General features: G+C 41.8%; 1 protein-coding gene across 2 annotated transcripts in view; it reads left to right on the forward strand.

Annotated features, from left to right (window-relative positions):
- The window catches only part of LOC138611684 (SPRY domain-containing SOCS box protein 4-like), an 82,842-nt gene that overhangs the window by 44,213 nt on the left and 19,885 nt on the right, over positions 1-18,744 (forward strand). The window lies entirely within an intron of this gene.

Consider the following 18,744-nt stretch of genomic DNA (forward strand, 5'->3'; position numbering starts at 1 on the left):
AGACGTCATGCTGTGAAATGAAGTTTGACTGTAGAAAATGTGCACAGCTTAATGCAGGGAGGAGAGTGAAGGTTGAAAGGCTCATCCCGATAGGTGTGTCGTTCGGAATAGGAAAGAGGGAGAGGGAGGTAAAAGGCCTATAGCAGGAATATGTGTATACAACAGACAGACTAGAGACAGCAAGAAGTAATTAAAAAACAAAACAAAGGAAAATAAAAAAGGTCCGGACAAACCAGAGAGTGGCATAGCAAAATTAATCAAAATATTTGGTTCATATAGGTATGGGGATGTAGTGACTCAGCAATTGGTGAACCACAGCCGGTTAGCCATCAGCTAGCATGATTACAAGCTGGTGCTACAAAATACACAAGAGCTCTCAGGGATTGTTTCTTTTTTCTTTGTATTCAGACAATAATCTGAACGTGCATTATGTGTAGAGGATTGTTTAGCTGGTGAGCTAACTGCTTGCCTGCTAGCAAGCTGGGAACATGCTAGTGCTTGAAAACTGACATTGATTTGTTTTCTGTTTTCTGTGTACTCAGTCATCAACTCTCCCCAGTATTATGTTCTTAGGATTGTATAAAATTTCAATGAGCAAAATTAATCAAAATGTTTGCTTCATAAGGGTTGGGGGTGAAGTAACTCAACAATCACTGAACCACAGTTGTTAGCTATCTGCTAGCTTGATTACAAGCTGTTAACATGCTGTTGCTACAAAATAAACAGGAGCTATTAGAGGTGTTTCTTTTTTCTTAATATAAAAACAATAATCTTAATCTTATGTTTAGAGGATTGTTTAGCTGGTGAGCTAACTGCTTGCCTGCTAGCAAGCCGGGAACATGCTAGCGCTAGATGACTGACATTGATTTGTTTTCTGTTTTCTGTGTACTCAGTCGTTAACTCTCCCCAGTATTTTGTTGTTGGAGTTGTATAAAATTTCAATGAGCAAAATATATCAAAATATTTGCCTTTTATAGGTTGGTAACATAGTCTCTCACAGCGATAGGTGAACTATTGTAGCAGGTGAGCTAACTGCTACCAAGATAGCAAGCTAGGAACACAACACAGTGCTAGAAAATTACAACAGCTCCCAAAGGTTCTTTCTTTTTTCTTTTGTACTAAGCCTTAAATCTCACCTATAATTTCTTTCATGGGATTGTTTAAAACTTCACAAAAAATAAAGAATTATACTTCTCTGAGCTAACCATGTTAGCTTGATTGTTAAGAGCTCAAATAGTTCTCACAGTTTATTCAAAAGATGTAGGGCTGTTTCTACTTTTGAGTCCCATCCTAAATCCTTTTCTTTAAAGTAGTTTATGTATTAATGAAGAATGATTAACTAAAACTACATGGTGAAAGACAGATAATAAGCTAGCTGCCTTGGTCTTTGACTGCCCGGGTCTAAGCTCCCCTGAAAGCACTTGCTGTCATTCAACAGTGTAAAATTGGCCGGGAAATGTGCACAGTTGTGTAATTTAAAACACAGACGTGACCAAGCCTCAATACTTTGACTCTTAATAGAAACAGAATTTAAAAGGTACGTTATGATGTAACTATGCATTCTAAAAGTCACAAACAAATTGAATGAAATCATGTGTGAGTGCCTGTGTTTGTGTTTGCGCCAAGCAGACAGACGAGACGAGGGTTAGCTAAGTGTTGGTCCACAGGTAGGGGAAATCCACTCGGAGCACCAAATGAAAAACAATAATCACACTCATAACTCAGAGTTCCTTTTGGGTTATTAGCGCTGCAGTCACGGCTCTGAATCTTAAAGACTGTGATGAGCGTGATATCTCAGGATTTAATTTGGAGGTGAAGCAAGCAGCCCTGCGGGTGCTGCTCTCTTTGTTGCAGAGGTTACAAACAGGGTGTGATTACAGCCGGTGTAGCGGCGCCTTCAGTATCAGCTTTGAGTTGAATCGGCTTGTCTGCCCTGACGATGACTCGGATGGTGAGGATGAAGTCATGACTGCTGTCTGCCTGGGAGTGGAAACCAGCAGTATGTGGTCAGAAAGACAACAGACATTGTGTTCTAGCATCGCTGTCTTTTGTTGCTTTCTTCTTTGATTAATTGCTTTGTGCATCATTCGTGAGATACGTGTGTGTGTGTGTGTGTGAGTTTAAACCTCAATAAGACGTGACGTATGAATCTGCTCGGTGTGTTTATGAGTGTGTGTCTGGTCATGAAAAATCCTCTGGGTAGCTCTGTAATGACTTAATCTAACAGGCCGTCCCATGAGGAGCGACTATTGGATTGTTTGTGAATGATTGTAGTGATGGGAAACAACATGACTGCAGGGTATTAAAAAGAGATTTATAGAGGCGGCGTCTCTCCTCGCCACAAACTGTTTGTTTTTCTCATCACTCCGGCTCAGGCCTCGCTGCAGCCCGAGCCGTTGCTCATCGCTGCGCTCCACCTTACATCATTGCTCCCATTCCTGCAGTAAAAGCACAGAGACAGATAACCAACAGCACCCCAGACTATTGGTCGTTTTTAAGATAAGGGTCAGATAAGGGTGTGTAACAGAAGAAATGCTGAGCCAGGCTTTAACTGCATTATCCTGTAAATGTGATGTAAATTATTCATCCTTCCAGCGCTCCGACTTCAAAGACTGTCTCCTTTTCGATGCAGACGTGAACATATCCCTGCTGCCAGATGTGTATATATCACATAATTGTTTCTAAATTACAAAAACACGTGTACCTAATTCACTTTGCTACCTTGAAGCACGCTCTCGTCTCCTTCTGTCAAATGTTAGTGTGCTTTCTCTCTTTCACACACACACGGCTTTGTATTCCCTCTCCTCCTGTCTCTATAATTGTACCAATTAGCAGCGCTTTGATTCACAACAATAGGAGCTGTCTTTAGCTTCAGACCTCATATGTGCCCCTTCCTCTTTTTCTCTCTTTCTTCCTCTCTTCTCTTCTCACCCAGGCAGACATCACACGAAACTCAAAGGCAAAATCAAGCACTTTAATGTCGCCTTCCTTATCAGCTATCACACAGACCACCCAGGCTGTAATTTTAGACCTTTTCTGAACCCTAGGAGGGAACATTTCGGCACATATGACTGTTATCTGGTTTAGCTTTGGTAGAGGGGTTACATAATCTTTCTTTTCTGGGAGGAAAGCTGAAGTCAGTGCGATGACATTAAAGGTTATTTATGCAACAGCTGTGATATGATTCACCAAAGCAGTTTCCACCTCAGACAGTTGAGCTGACCGGATGACAGATCATTACGTGTTAGGGAGGCACAGAGAGGAGAAAACAGTGGAAACGGGGAAGTTGGGTTGGAAAGATGGAGAGAGAGAAGTATAAAATATGAGGGAGAAAATGAGAAAGAAGAAAGTAAAACCAGGAAGACAAACCATGCTGAAGTTTTATCAGGAGAAATCAGAGAGCGAGCAGAGCCCTGCAGTTGTGTGGGATGATGCGAGCGAGCCAGTGACACTCAGCTGATCGGCTTCCTGAAATGACTCGAGATGAAAAAATCTTTTCAAAGAAGTTGCATTACAACACACCCACGTCTCTACACCACCGCTCTGTCTATTTTAACCACACTGTGTGAGAAATGACAAACGCACAAAAAGCAGCTTTAGACGACCAGCTCTGCTGAAAGAAAAGTGTAGACACAAACACCAACACACTTTTTGTCGGCAGGGATTAATTCATGCTTCATAGTTCAAATCACAATCACAGGCTCATTCAGGCGTCACATTCCAGCCGATCTGTCCACCAGAAGTGACCCACTTCTTTTTTTAAGCCATCCTGACACTCTGACCTCCCTCCCTCTTTGCTACCATTCACTGTGTATCACATGAGCTCATACACTACAGACCTAACTGGAAGCTGCTGCATGAACAGGAGCTAACCCGAGTTGGCCAAAGCACCCTGCAAGCCCGCACAGTTAGGTCATATAGATAGATATGTTCTGGTTACTTGCTGTCAAAACATTATTGTTACACCTTAGGGCTGCTCTGCTCTGTCTAAAGGTGGCTGCACACTGCCCAGACAAACGGCGACCAACTCCGACCAACACCAACTGTCGGGTCAGTGTGCACCGGCTGTCTGTGTTTATCGGATGGAGTTATTTCAAGTTTCACATGTCGTGGAAGTCGTTGAAAGTCGGACCAATGATGGGAAAGTTAGGACAGTCCGTCCTGTCAGCTGGTGTCTGGGCCGTGTGGAGCTGGCAGTTGGTTTCTGGAACATTCTAAAGAATGCAACCAGCAACTGCCAACTTTATAATGTTGAGGTGAGGTGTTGAGGCGTTGTCTGGGCAGATTGCAGTCACCTTAAGAATCTGTTGAACAGAGTCCATTTGATTCAATGATCTTTGCAGAAGGGGCTGCACTGCAATGCGTGGGTTGCTTCTGGGTACTCTGGCTTCCTCCCACAGTCCAAAGACATGCTGGTTAGGTTCATTGGTGACTCTAAATAGCCCGTAGGTGTGAATGTGAGCGTGAAAGGTTGTCTGACTCTGTGTGTCAGCCCTGTGATTGACTGGCGATCAGTCCAGGTGTAACCCCGCCTCTCGCCAAATGACAGCTGGGATAGGCTCCAGCCCCCCTTTGACCCTGAACAGGATAAGCAGTATAGACAATGGATCTGAAATGATCTGAAATAAGTACTCTCTGGGTCTGTTGCAATTAAAGTGGAACATGTTTAATTAGTGCTGCTTAAAGAACTTATTGAGAGTTAGAAGCAGTTTTTGGATGAACTGATCCTTTACCTCTAAAGCTTCACTTTCTTCCATCACACGTTTTTAAGCACTCTTTGAATCACAAACTTCCTGCTCGACACAGTGGCTTGGCTTTCTAGTGGCAGGCTGGTTGTTAGCACGCTAGCTCTCAGAGTTTCACACCAACTGCTGTCTGTGAGATATGTGGGTCAGTGGGTTAGTGCTTTAGCTGCTAGCTGCAGGCGGAATGGTGTGTTTGCTGCTTTTGATGCCTCCCTGATTTGTCTCCCTCTCCTTCTTTACTGTCACATGTGCATGCTGTCTCTCTTTCTTGCTCTGCCTGAAGTGTTAGCTCCTCCACATTTAGACAGGCCATCAGCAGCTTCTCATGCGGGGCCCACGCATTGTACAGACAGACAAAGAAATACTACCCAGCCCTGGCTTTGAAGGCCTTCAGTACACACATTTGATGCTGTCTAGTTCGGGTTTAATTGATCATTTAAAATGCAAACTCCTGCCAATGTTTCAGCTTTATGCAGACAGCAGCTTTTGTCTACACATGCACTATAAAGCACATTACAGATGCTAATTGCGCTAATCTTTATAGAGGCTATTTTACAGTGCCTACGCAGTCACTTGATAGCTTATGAGTGGAAGCTGCATTGACCAATATTCTCTCCTAATTAAATGTCCTTGTTGAAAAGATGCTTCTGTCTTTGCAGTAGCGTTCTGTTACCTCGCCCTTCTTGACATACACTCACAAAAATGTCTGATTGGCTGTTTTGCAACTGCAAAAAAAAGAAAGATGTCTGAAAGTGGCCCATGTTTCTCTCTTCATCCTCTGCTTTGAGATCTAAACACCCCCGGCTGCAGCAGGGAACAGCGGTGTCATGTCAGTGCACTCTTAATCAAATATTTAACAGCCGAGATGAAGAGATGAGAGGGGGGAAAGGAGGCAAAGAAAAACATGGGACACTAACACAAGACAGTGAAGGACAAGAGTAGAAGCGGGAGAACTGTGACATGAGAGAGAAGAAAGACAAACAGAAAAAAAGAAGGTTTGAAAAAAGGACGGGTGGAAAGAGGCTAGAATGGAGAGAATGTGAGACATGCGAATGATCACAGATCAAAGTGTGGCGGCTGGAATGAAGAGTGACAGGGACAGGATGATAAAAGACAAAGAAAGAAAGGAGACATTAGAGATGAAGACGACGAGAGGTGTAAAGAGTGAGCGAGGGGCAAATTGAAAGTCGTGTCAAGTGACAAGCGTCGGTTCTGTGTGGATCAAATGAACTGATAAGTGATGGAGGAATGAAAGGAAGCTCAGAGACAGAGGGAGGCAGAGGGGAAACCGGGCACTAATGAGAGGCTGCAGCGAAGGTTAGAGTGCTCGAACATGAATTCATGTTTGAGACACATCATCAAACACTTAGCTGCAGCGTGCAATCTGTACAGCGACGAGTACTGATCATCATTAACATGTGATTGAAGTTATTTTGATATGATGGAACCTTCACATCAAGATATAGCGGCTATGCTAGCAGCTCTGAGAGGTTTCAACAGCTAATCGCTGAGCTAATGCTAACGCCACATGCTAACGCCACATGCTAACATGTATAATAACAAACATTTTGATGACAGTTTAACCTGTATAATCTTCACCATGTTCTCCGTCTTAGTTATGGATGGATGATGGATGGATGGATGGATGATGGATGGATGATGGATGGATAAATGGACGGATAAATGGATGGGTGGACGGATGGATGGATTAATGTATGAATTAATAGATGGATGGATGGATGTTCCAAATTGATCCCATACTGGGAAATTGTGGTAAATGTTAGCATGCTAGCATTTGCTAACAAGCACGAAACAGTGAGTACTGCTGAGGCTGATGGGAATGTCCCAGTTTTAGCAGGTATTTGATTATAAACCTTTAAAGTAGAAGCAGTTATACATTTGGCCAGAGGATGGTGCTAAATGAAAGTTCAGGAGACCAGCAGGTGTTTATCTTGGAGTCATTTTACTGTTAGAAGAACTCATCCTCTCTGGATCATGACTGTTTACCAAATTTTATAGCACATAAAAAAATGTTAAAAACATTCCAGTGTGGACAAAAGTCATGGGCCGACAAACTGACACTATTATACAGTGGAACCACAGTGCTAGTATGGCTGATGATACAATTATCCACCTGAAGAACAGTAACAACAACAAGTTTTGATGTTGTGTTGTTCAGAAGTTTCTGAAAAAATGTAGACAACTGTCCGAGCTCGACACCTTTATGTCCAAAACAGTAGACTGATTTCCAAACTGCAGCTAAGCTAAACTCCAGACTAAACGGGCCTTGTGCACGGACTGTTTTTATACTTGTGCAACCAGATTAACTCCAGTTGGTTTTCTTGATAGTTTCTGACAATCCTTGATTGATCCCAGTGTTGGATTAACTAAGCACACTTGCTTATAGATTTAGAGTTACTACAGGAGTCCGGCCGTTTATCACAATTATTTGTGTGTTAAACATCACTGCTTGAATTCTTCTATTGTTTCATGTGTCCCGCTCATTGATTCAAACACATTAAAGAGTGTTTATTGATCACTTCCTGCTTTAACGAGCACCTTGAGGCTGGAGCCCTAGTGCCCCTGCTCTCACTAATGAGCGCTAACACGAGTGCTGACGTCAATCATGTTCAACACAATTAATGACAAACATTTAAAAACAGTTTCAACAAAACACTTTTGAAACCAGAACGACGTGTTGAAGTGTTCCACATTAACCTGTTTTCATGTCTTACCTGACCGGGAAACCAGTGATACTGTTATGATAGTGATGTACAGTTAAAGCTGTCGCTATGGCAACCTTCACTTAAGTGGCTCACAGATATTAAATCCTGGAAGCTTTTGTAAAACACAAAGACAACACGTTGATTACGTCTATTTTTTTGCTCCTTTACCTCTGTGAGATCATGAGCTGCATTCAACCAACAACAACATGTTGTGAGTCCTTTAAAGATCACTGTTACTCATGCAGTGCATCCCCATTACTAATAGTAACTGGAATAAGTCTGCGTGGTGTGTGATGTGTGCAGCAGTTTGTGTTACCTGTAATACTTGCTGCTTTTTAGTCTGTCAATATGCAACAATAGAAACAGTCTATAAAACATTTCAAATTCAACAAAACTCAAATATCTTTGCAGCAGCAGAGCTCATTAGATGTTCTTTGTGTGTTATTGTTTGTCTCTCTATGCAAACTCAAACTCTCTGAGGAGTCCGCGCGCAAAACCAAATCTGCTGTTTGCTTTCTGCCGGGCTGCCAGCAAACAAGTAGACAGTGGCAGGCCCGCTGGCTTAGTTACCACCTGTCATGTGAATATTTATACACAGAATTTGGATTGCTGAAGGACAAAAAGAAAAGTTCAGAAACACACCCACAGGGGAAAGTGTTTCTACATTGCTTTATTTAGTTTACATTAGCTTAATTTTCATCTGCCGTCTTAATCTTTACCTATCGTAGCTCACGTTAAGATACTTAGAGAGACAGAGAGACAGAGAAGGATGGAGACGGAGGGTTGAGCAGATGGACAGACAATGACTGAGGGAATAAGCTCGAGGGGGAAGGATGGAGGTGTTAAAATAGACTCAAACTCCACAGTGGGAGTAAAAAAGCATAAAATTCTGCTTGCTGGTGCGTCTCTGGGAGGACTCACGTACCTGTGGGAGCTGACCAGTTTACACGGTGCCCAACTGTGCTGCCAGTGTGTGTGTTAGCAGCCTGCCGAGATCAGTACTATTAGTTTAGTGTAAAATAGAAATGGCTGTGTGCAGTGAGACTCTGACTGAATTACTGCAAAAGAAACCAGAGCGATTTCACACCTGATTATCTCCCAATTTACCCCTTTTTCCTGTCAGGACCAATCCTCATCCCCTCGTCTTCCTCCCACTGTGTGCATGTGTAAGACTCGGAGGAGGAGAATCTATGCAGACATGAGTATTAGTGGAAAGATATTGCTTTTACTGTATAAAACTTTACTGCTGTGTGATGTTTAGGAGCAGGTCCGTCTGTGGGAGACTCATTTGAATCCAATTAACATCCCAAAATAAACTTTAAACAACAATAAAAGCCTTTGATGCATCACTTTTGCCTCGCAGGCAGCAGAAATTCAAAGATATTTATGCAGGGAAGGAAAGCCCAGGAGCTGAAATCAGTTCTGAAAGCGAGACAGTCCCTTTTTTTACCAACCCATAAATCCCATGTTAAACGCTGACACAGACTAGAGAAGGACTGAGCCAGACAGAAGTGTCATCTTTGAATGAGGGTTCTTATAAAGGTAGGAGAGGGTGCAGACTGTTCAATTCAATTAACTTTATTGGCATGAATGGTGACAGTATCGCCTAAGTGTCAAGTTATAATGAGATTAAAATGAAAAGAAAATGGAAAAGGAACCAACAAAAGACAGAAAAAAAGTTCAAATTCTTATTTGTGGCTTTGTGTGTGTGTGTGTGTGTGTGTGTGTGTGTGTGTGTGTGTGTGTGTGTGTGTGGTTGAAAGACAGTCCAAAGTCTTACTCTGTGTGCGTTTAATAATGACGGTATAGATGAAAGACACATCTCCATCTGCTCTCATTGTACGAAACTGAAGTTAAATACCCCCTGTGACGGGCGCTTAGTTAACGTTCACAGATATGGAAACTTCAATGACTGTAGTGATTGTTTTAGTTACGTCTCCTCTCGCCGTTCCTCCTCTACTCTGCTAATCAGGAACAGATCGGCTGCAAGAGCCGTATTTGTCAACAGAGCTGTCAATCATCCTTTTTACAGCATCAAATAACTAATTAAAGATAAACTTGTCAGAAAAATTAACACTTGGACACAAATCAGCATGATAAGAACTAACTATAATGACAGAAACCATGTTTGAGAAACATGTATTTGACGTGTAGTTTGATTTTATAGTTTGACTCATGTCCCATCTGTTAACATGGAGGAGGCGGGCTTTATGACCTATACTGCAGCCAGTCAGCAGGGGGCGATAGAGATGTTTGGCTTCTCTTTTAGGGAGCTGTCATGTCGTCCATCTTTTTATACAATCTTTGGTGTTTAAAGTTGGTGTTGTGTTTGAATGCGCATCTGTGTGCACACATTGGTGTTGTTTTCTTGTATGTGTGTCAGCGCGCGTGTGTGTGTGTGCGTGTGTGTGTTTGTTACCTTTACCTGTTTGACATGCAATGAAGAAAACATGGCGCTATTTGATCTGTTTCATTGTTGAATAAATCAACTAAAAAGAACCAAAAAACAAGAGAGTTTTAAACCAAAGCACTTCGTGACCACTGATTCAGAAGGTCATTGTTTTCATTCATTAAATCTGACTCTCACACACACACACACACACACACACACACACACACACACACACACACACACAGGTCCAGTATCATTAGCGGTGCGATCCAATCACGCTGCATCTCTGTCATGAATGAGAGAAATATAATCCTCCCAATCTCGCTCTCCTTGTCTCTTTGTTCAGGAAGCTGTACATCCGTCCTCTAATCAACACTTCAATTTGGCCTGCTGACATTTCCAATCTACCGACAGGCTGCTCGCCTTTGTGCGCTCATAGATTCAGTTCTATTTAAAGGTCGCTCGGCCCACTCACTCTCTCTCTGTCTCTCTCCCATCCGGTGAAGCGAACGGTGATTTGGATGTGTGTTTTCAGTTTTGTCACTGTGATGTTGTACTACTATCAGAGTTCAGTCGGAGCTACCTGTCGCCTCTGAGAGTAAACAACACTCACAGGCTGTTTTTTGTTCTTGTTACACATGAAGAGGAACCAGAGTCTGTCTGAATTGTATCCATCTGTCGCTGTTGTAGACAAGCTGCACCGTTTCCATGACACACTTCTTTTATGTTTCCTGTTTGCACATCATAAGAGCATGATGTCACGAGTTCAGTCAGGTGAAAGGGTTTGCCTTAGCGCTCAGGAATCCTGAGCAGAGACAGTGACGTCTTTGCTTTGGTTTACGTCCATGAAAGCTCGTCTTTTATCCTGTTTTATAACAGAAAGATGAGGCTTGCTCTGTTCCAGCCGTTTTCTAATGAACACTCACATTCACAAACAGGTCGTCCTCTTCTTCCTGCCACTGAGCAGGATAAGAGTGATGTTCTCAAACGCTACGCACTCTATTTATTTAGTTCCATTACTTGTTCACTTTTCAGTATTTTTTCTGGCCGTCATTTGGTGTGTTTAGGCGCACACGAGAAACCAGGTTACTGAGAGAACATTAGGTTTTTGCAGGTTAATGGAGAACACATTTAAGCCCCTTTCACACGTGAACTCCTGATATTTTCCAGACAATTTCAGGACATACAGGTGCTGAGTAGAGCGTGCAGGAGGAGGTGCTGTCTTCCGTAATGGTGACTGTGTCGGGGCTATTATCACTACATGTGCAAGGATGACTCCACAGTACGAATGTAAGAGTAGAAAACATAACTGGAAACTGAGGCGAGCAGTGAAGAGTATGTAGATTACGCTCAGCGTGAACGTCATCACCTGCCGACTCACTCGCAGGGAATGTTCAAGACCTGCTGCCTTCACACATCAGCTTACCCCGTCTATGTGCACACTTTTTTATAAGGGTGCTTGCAAGAAGAAGTCTGTTTAAAGTCGGGGTGAATGGATTCAAACGTTTATGTTCACTCCTCCTGCAATGTCTGGAACGTTTAGGAGTGCAGTGCAAGTGTGAAAGGGGCTTTACATGCAACCTGGAGAAACTAAATCCACTTACACACTATCCAACTTTATTTTGAAAGGGTCTTTGTCTGAGCTTTGTCTTGCGAATGTAAAAAACATAAAGAATTAGTTATGTACATACATGGCCAAGAATCTAGGACATGAAAAAGCATGTTTTTTTACCCTGGATACTTGAACTTTGTTACTTGAGTTGATTGCATGTAAACGCAGCGCCAAGTCTCCAACGTATAATCTACAATTCTCAGGCAGCTATTGTTCAACCTGTGATGAATCACAGACACCTGCTGCTGCAGCCATGTACATCTTATTAACCGAATGAAGCCAGGATGTGATGTGTGATCGTTCACTTAAACATTCTCCTTCTAATACAAAAGAAAATCCAGAGAGTAAGCCGTGTGTGATTCAGCGTGCAGCTGCTCAGCATTGTTTTTCTGTGTTCAGCGAACGAGCTTTGTGCTCACAGGATTTCTCTTTACTGATGTTCTACAATTAGTGCCTGCGCTGCTCTTTATGTTCTAACTGCTGTTTAGCTTGTTGTAACCTCGGAGGCCGGCGGCTCGGAGCAGCAGGAGCACAAACTAACTGCTCTGGCCTTTTGCTCTCCTTCAAAACAAAAGACCGCATAAAGACTCGCTGTGCAGAACAAATCACGGCCGACTTTTTCTTTGTTTGTTTTTTCAGTTCTTTCACAACATGTGACATATTGAGTGACTGTGTTTTTTAGGTCAAAACTTCTTTTTGCACGTGTCCTCAGCCCACGTGCATTGAGAAATCAGACATGGCCTAAAGGTCACGGTCTATATTCAGATCTGACTCTTATTGTGACCGCCATGTTTAGTCATTATGTGTCTGCTTTTGTCAGATATTAAAGTAGAAAGATAAAATGATCCAACTTACAATACAGGAACACATTAAGGTTGATCCCACACATTAACTGGAGCTTATATTGACCCACCAAAGGTTAGGATTCAAACAAGAAGCATTCAAAGTAATCAATACTTACAGGTCAAAGTTTCCATGATCTGTGATAAACTCTGCGTGTTGAACAGCAGAGGGCACATGTTTTCTACTTGACTCTCACTGGTCACCAATTGCTCCTCACATATCTGTAACACTGCTGGCATCAATACTCCAAGCAGAGTGGTTTTAGCATCAAAGGAGACTCTTATTCTGAAAGTGTCCTCTGTGACAGGACAGTATTGGAAGAATTGAACCTTTTTCTCTCACTGTTAGTGTACCAACTTTATATCTATGATGAATTTTAAAACTTTCTTTGAACGTTTGTTTTGCCATCATGGTAACATCATAGATATACATACATATAAGTATGATGCAGATACAGACGAGGGTGGCGAGGATGAGTTTGAGGGGCTTTTTAGCAGATGTGAATCACATCTCATATCTCACTTGTCATCGCTTGATTCCTTTTGGGAAAGATTTGTATGCTGTATCCTTCTGAACAAGTATTATTAGAGGCCTTTACAAGAAATAAAAATTTAAAAAAGAGAAGCAAAAGCAACACAGATACTAATATAAATATATAATGTTGTTTCCTTCTTTCAGTTTCATCTCTAAAGTTAAAGTCGTGGATCTCTCTGTCCCCTCCCTCTGCTGCCCCCTGCAGCGTGTCCCTCCCTCCTGCTGCACGTCCTCTGTTTTATGCACTGTGTCATTCTGCCTCTAGTTATCCATCACTTTATCTCCATCTCTCTCTATCTAATTCACATTGGCCCTTCGTCCTCTCAGCCTCTGCTGGGCTGTGTTCCCAGGCAGCTACTGTAGCTCGCTGCTCTGTGCTCTGTCATTGACTGACTGCGTACAGAAAAGTGGAGTTGAGACTTCTATCAGCGGATTAACTTCACTATAAAGTAGTTTACTGTGGGGTTTTTTTTAGATGTGAAGGTCTTATAAAGTGATACGATCAGCTGCTGCTAAGCCTACATCTCATGATGTGAGTCTCTGCCCAGTGCACTTTGATTTCATGGAGACTCACCTTTCAAAATGATTGTAACAAAGCCTTATCTTGTGTTTGTGATGGATGACTGTGATGTAGTCAGGACGTACGCTGTGGAGTGCGCCAGAATAAAAAGAGTAGAGGAAGTCACCTTGCAGTGAATCATGACAGACAGTTTGTAGCAGCGTTGCAGGTCGTTGAATCCTGTGTGAGTTGTTTATGAGGTAGACGAGGTGAGTGAATGAACGGAGGCATGACACTGAAAATCTTCAACAAAGTGTTGTTAGTCTTTATACACTGACAGAAAGAAACCTCAACAATATCCCTTCCCTGTGATAAGCTTTGTCAAAAGCAGCAGGCCTGTGGAACAGCTCGTACGTTTAATTCAGACACATGAGGTGATAGGAGGAGAGCATGCTGTGTACAAGTTATCACCCTGACGATCATTAAAAAGCAATAAGACATGCTTAATGACTCAAGTTAAGAATAATAATGTGTAATTCAGACCGATTAAAGAGTGTGTTTTTCAATTTTGATTAACAGTGGCTTACAGTAGACCCCCTGCCGGTTTTAGCGCTAAGCTAGGCTAGTCATGTCCTGAAGCTAACTCTGCTCTGAACACACACTGAAAACATTAAAGGGGCTTTATGTAAGATTTGACATGAATTCATCAATCAAATGTCATTTTTTATTGCCAATGTGTGAAGGGATAGTAGAGGAACTGATAAACTGAGACCTTCCCCAACTTCCTCCACTGCCTCTAACAGCCTGTGGGCTTCTATGTAAAGCTCTCAGGATGTGACGTATCTGCGCGCTCGTGAGTACCTCTGCCGAGAGCTCATTCTCCGCCACTACAGTCAACAGTGTGCAACACGAGACAACGCACGCTGTGAAATGGAGATGCATAATAGCAACAAAAGACCGGCACCCACAACAACACCAACACAAAGAGAACGCAAGAATAAAAACAAAAATAAGTGTTATCGAGTGAAGCCCTCAACAGGACTGTGATTGACGTCAGGGGGGAAAACTAGAGTCCACATCGGCAGGGCATGCCAATCATGGAAACCTCGATTGCTTTTGGGGATCAAAACAGACCAACAACTTATTGTTGTCATAGAAACAAAACCCACATGCAGCGTTTTTTCTCTCACAGCTCAAGTGCTTCATCCCAGCTCTCTCCAGCCGCCCTGCCCCGCCTGGCTAATGTTCGCTAAAGCTTGTGATGATTTGCTGGTTCGCCGGCGTAATTTGCTGTTTGGTTGCGAAGCACAACGTCGGAGTCATGCAGTGTATTTATGTTTGAGCTAGTACAAAAAGGTTGACTGCAGTTCACTCAACGGCCGACAGTGTCACTAGGAATGAGGATTTTCTGAAAGTTTCATATAGCACCTTTTCCTCCTGTTTAGGCATACTGATCAAAGCCCAGAGAGCACAGTCTAACCTTTGTATGTAGTTCATGTAGTTAGAGTTTATGTGGGTAGGCTCTAAGACCTGGTTTACGAGGTCACTGGGTCATGATGTCATGCTGAACTGTGTTTCTCAGTAACTGTAGTCATTGTGCTGTAAGTGTGCCACGAGCTCTGACACAAACACACCACTTACAGTAAATGAGTTATCAGAGTCACGTATTTATTTTGTGTTTTCAGCGTAATGTAGTTTATTTACTGTAATGTCCTCTTATAAATGCATCACTTATCCCACAAATACAACAGTTTAACTAGAGCACAAAGACATTTATATCACATAGTTTCTCTGACACATCACTTTACAGATGAAATGTTCAGTTACTTTACAAGTTGATATCCGATTATATTCTCTGTCATCTTACTAAACAAACAACTACAACTAGATATTGATTATAAGGGAGCAATGATTAGTCAACATTGTCAACAAAGATCGTCAAAATTAGTTGCCAATTAATTTAATTGTCGATAATTAAACGGTTATGTCATCAAGCATGCTTTTTATGCCTTGTGCGGACATAACATTGTTTTACAGATCTGAGTTTGCTGAGGGGTGAGCCATCTCGCATCCACTATCTCTGCTGAGAGAAAACAGTGACGCGTGAACAAAACAGAAAAATGGTGGGTGCACCATGCAACACCGTAGCATCCTAAAACTTCTGGGGGCATTACAGCCTCAACGCTGCGAAGAAAAGGATCGCCTGCAAGATTTTAAAAGCTGACCTTGCTTATCATGGCCGCACGTCGGTAATGCGCAAACATTTGAGAAGTCACATTGGACTTGTGGACTAGATTTGATTTATTTTTTATATCAGCACTTTGTCTGTAAAAAATTGTTATTCTCGCACTTTGTACCCAACAGTTTATTATTACATCCCACTGACTTACATTTATTCTAACGGTGGCTGAACTCTGTGAGCTGTCTTCCTCATGTCCCCTTGTATTATTTTATTTTATTTTTTATAACATCATGTGCTTTGCTTTAAAGCCAAAGGCAAATCTAGTCGACATTTTGTGTTTTTACTGTGTGAGTGTCTCTAAAGATATAAAGTAATGCCTTAAACTTTTGGCCTGATTGCTGCAACTGCAAGAAAATATGAGGAGTCAGCAGGCCTCCATGCATATTATAGCATGATCTGCAAAAGAAAGGGTAAAGCATTATGTGATCGTATTCAGACCACTGACTCCTTCATCTTGCACTTTTTAACGGTAAATAAATACTGATGTGGCTCCTGTTGCTCCTCTGAGCAAAAACATTTCTTACACTCTGAAAACACTCAGCGCTAAAAGTTAAAATCTTTCAGCTTTTAGCTAAAGACGGCTGCACTAATGGACTGTCAGGTGCCTCTTTACAACAGCAGCAGTCATTAGAAGTTCTGCCACAAACAGCTGCTGCATTGGTGCGAGACAGAAATAAGAAGTCCTTGGATCCAAGAGCCAAAGTTGTCTGGAGCTCCATGTCAGGATCTTAATGGGAAAAGCATTAAAATCTAAGATGGTCTAAGATACTTTCTCACTCATGATTCACGAATCACAGTGATCTTTGATATTATGACACACCGCTGATAAACATGTTATTCAGTTGACTAAGCCTACGTGACGGCTGTAAATATTATCTAACACATGAAACTGTTCCCAGAATGCGCCATAAATCTGATCAATTCTTTTGCAGAAGTTATAAAGAGGGTAATCGGTGTTACCTAACCCTGTACTAACATTTGATCTTACGTAATTTAACCCAATATAACTGACAGTATGACACGCTCCAGGTGATCTCACGGGTTTCAATACAGAGACCTGGAGGGGGAAACTTTAACGTTCTGTTGAGCTGAAAGGATGTAGCCTACATCTAAAAGACAACAGTTACGTCTGTCGTCTCATGTCTGTAGACAAAAGATCACCTCATTTGAAGTCAAACGTTTATGTTAGAAATCTTAAAAATGTCTTTATAACATAAATTATTCAGGACTTAGCTTATAGCAACAATCAAAGTCAGAGTCAGAGGCCAAGGTATAAATGGTTGAAAAGAGTTCACCACTGGGTTAGCATGGCTCTCCTGTAACACTGACAGATCAGCTAGCCTACTGACAGCTAGAAAAAGACTCTAAATGATTCAGGAAGACCAGTATTATTGTCTTTTTATGCTAAACATCCTTGTTAAGAAAATATTTGATGCAATACCCACTTTGTAACTCGACCATTTACAGCTGGGTTGAAGAGTCAGGTGCGTCATGCTAGTAGTTGCTAATTAAGCCATTAGCGGTTAGTTTAACGCAAAGATGAGGAGCGGGCTAAAGAGGTCTGGTAGCTCTCTTCTCTCTTACTCAAAGTTTTGAGCAGCTCCTTCTGGAGCCACAACTGTTTCACATGTAGAGCCATCCTCCCCAAGACGTGTAAACAGACTTTGATGTGTAAGATTGGTGGTTCCCTGCTAACGCTCACAAACATTGATGCTTCATCACTTCAAAGCAGTGAAAAACATACACACAAAAAGCTAAAGCTGTTCTGGTCTTGCAGATAAGTGCCTGTTTATAGGACCATTTTTAGGGCCGTATGCACAACATTTAAAGATTGAAGCAGCTTTACAACAACCTCTAAAGAAAATACATATTTTTATGTATTATGTTTGCCATCTTAAGCATGCATGCTTTGATCCCAGCCAGACACTCACACATCAATTCAGTGCTAGCTCACACTGCTAGCTCACACTGCTAGCTGTCTGCGGATAGCATCTGGTGAAGTGTTTGGTTGCAGTGAAACCCTCTCACTTTGTCACTCAGCAGCTCATGTGTGGACACACACGGAGGATTTCTGCAACCAAATTAAAGTCACAGCAGCTTTCCATGTCTAATTAAAGAAAGCTGTTAAAAAATATTGTCTCCACACTCTCTTTACTTTGATGTAACTCACAAATTAATAGAGTTCTTAAAAAATGTGTAGCCACTGACCCAGGAGGCCGGAGTGTTTGTGCCTTTAAGTAGCTTTTTATAATTACCGTAGTTTCAACCAGCTGAACCAATTCCAGAGCGAGGGATAAAGTTATAGTTTAATCTGATTTTATGCATTTAAAACTCTCCGGCCCGGGCACAGACTGACCTCCACGGTTACAACACAGCCGACCTTGCATGGCATCATGACTGCGAGCCAGAGATGAGGATTAACTGTCAGTGTCAGAAGAGGAGAGACAGCAATTCCCTGAAGCCAAATGACAATTTGTTCAGATGTAATGAAATGGTTGGCAGAGCGCACGCCCCTCCCTTCTGCTGTAAAAAACCTGCATGCAGTGACAGTGATTGCCTCATCTTTACAAATTGAAAAAGCAAAGTATGAAAGCATAATAATGACACGCTCAGTGTTCAGCCTTCTGCTTTATTACAGCTTATTCTCCAACTTTTTATGGGTCTCAGCTCTTTCTTTACACATTTACGCTCCACAAACAGGAAAATTAGACTTTATTTTAACATAATGTTGTATATTCTCATATTTTAAAAGTCTTCCTAGTGTTTGTGACCCCAGACCTCTCTCTTATTATGTACTGTACTTTCCCACAGTGTCTCTCATTCCTCATAATTTTAGATGCAGAACTAATCAAATTTTACCATCCCTGCTCTGAAAGCATTACATTTATCTACAGGACACTGAGCGTGCAGCTAACAATAGACACAGTGCAGATGTAGAATTCATCATTAGACAGTGCTAAAGTTTTACAGCTTTAATGGTCGTCAGTACATGATATAAAAATATATTTGAAAAAAACACAAAATACATTTTATATACAGTATATATTCTCATTTAAGTAAATATTTGTCATGTTTGCTTTCTTGCGGATAGCTACAAGAGAAAAAAAGCCTGTTGATATGAAGCCACATCCATCAGATGGTTAGCTTAGCC

The sequence above is a fragment of the Semicossyphus pulcher genome, unplaced genomic scaffold (assembly GCF_022749685.1).
Source record: "Semicossyphus pulcher isolate SPU_LCO1_2020_fin unplaced genomic scaffold, fSemPul1.0.p SCAF_7, whole genome shotgun sequence".
Lineage (NCBI taxonomy): Eukaryota > Metazoa > Chordata > Actinopteri > Labriformes > Labridae > Semicossyphus > Semicossyphus pulcher.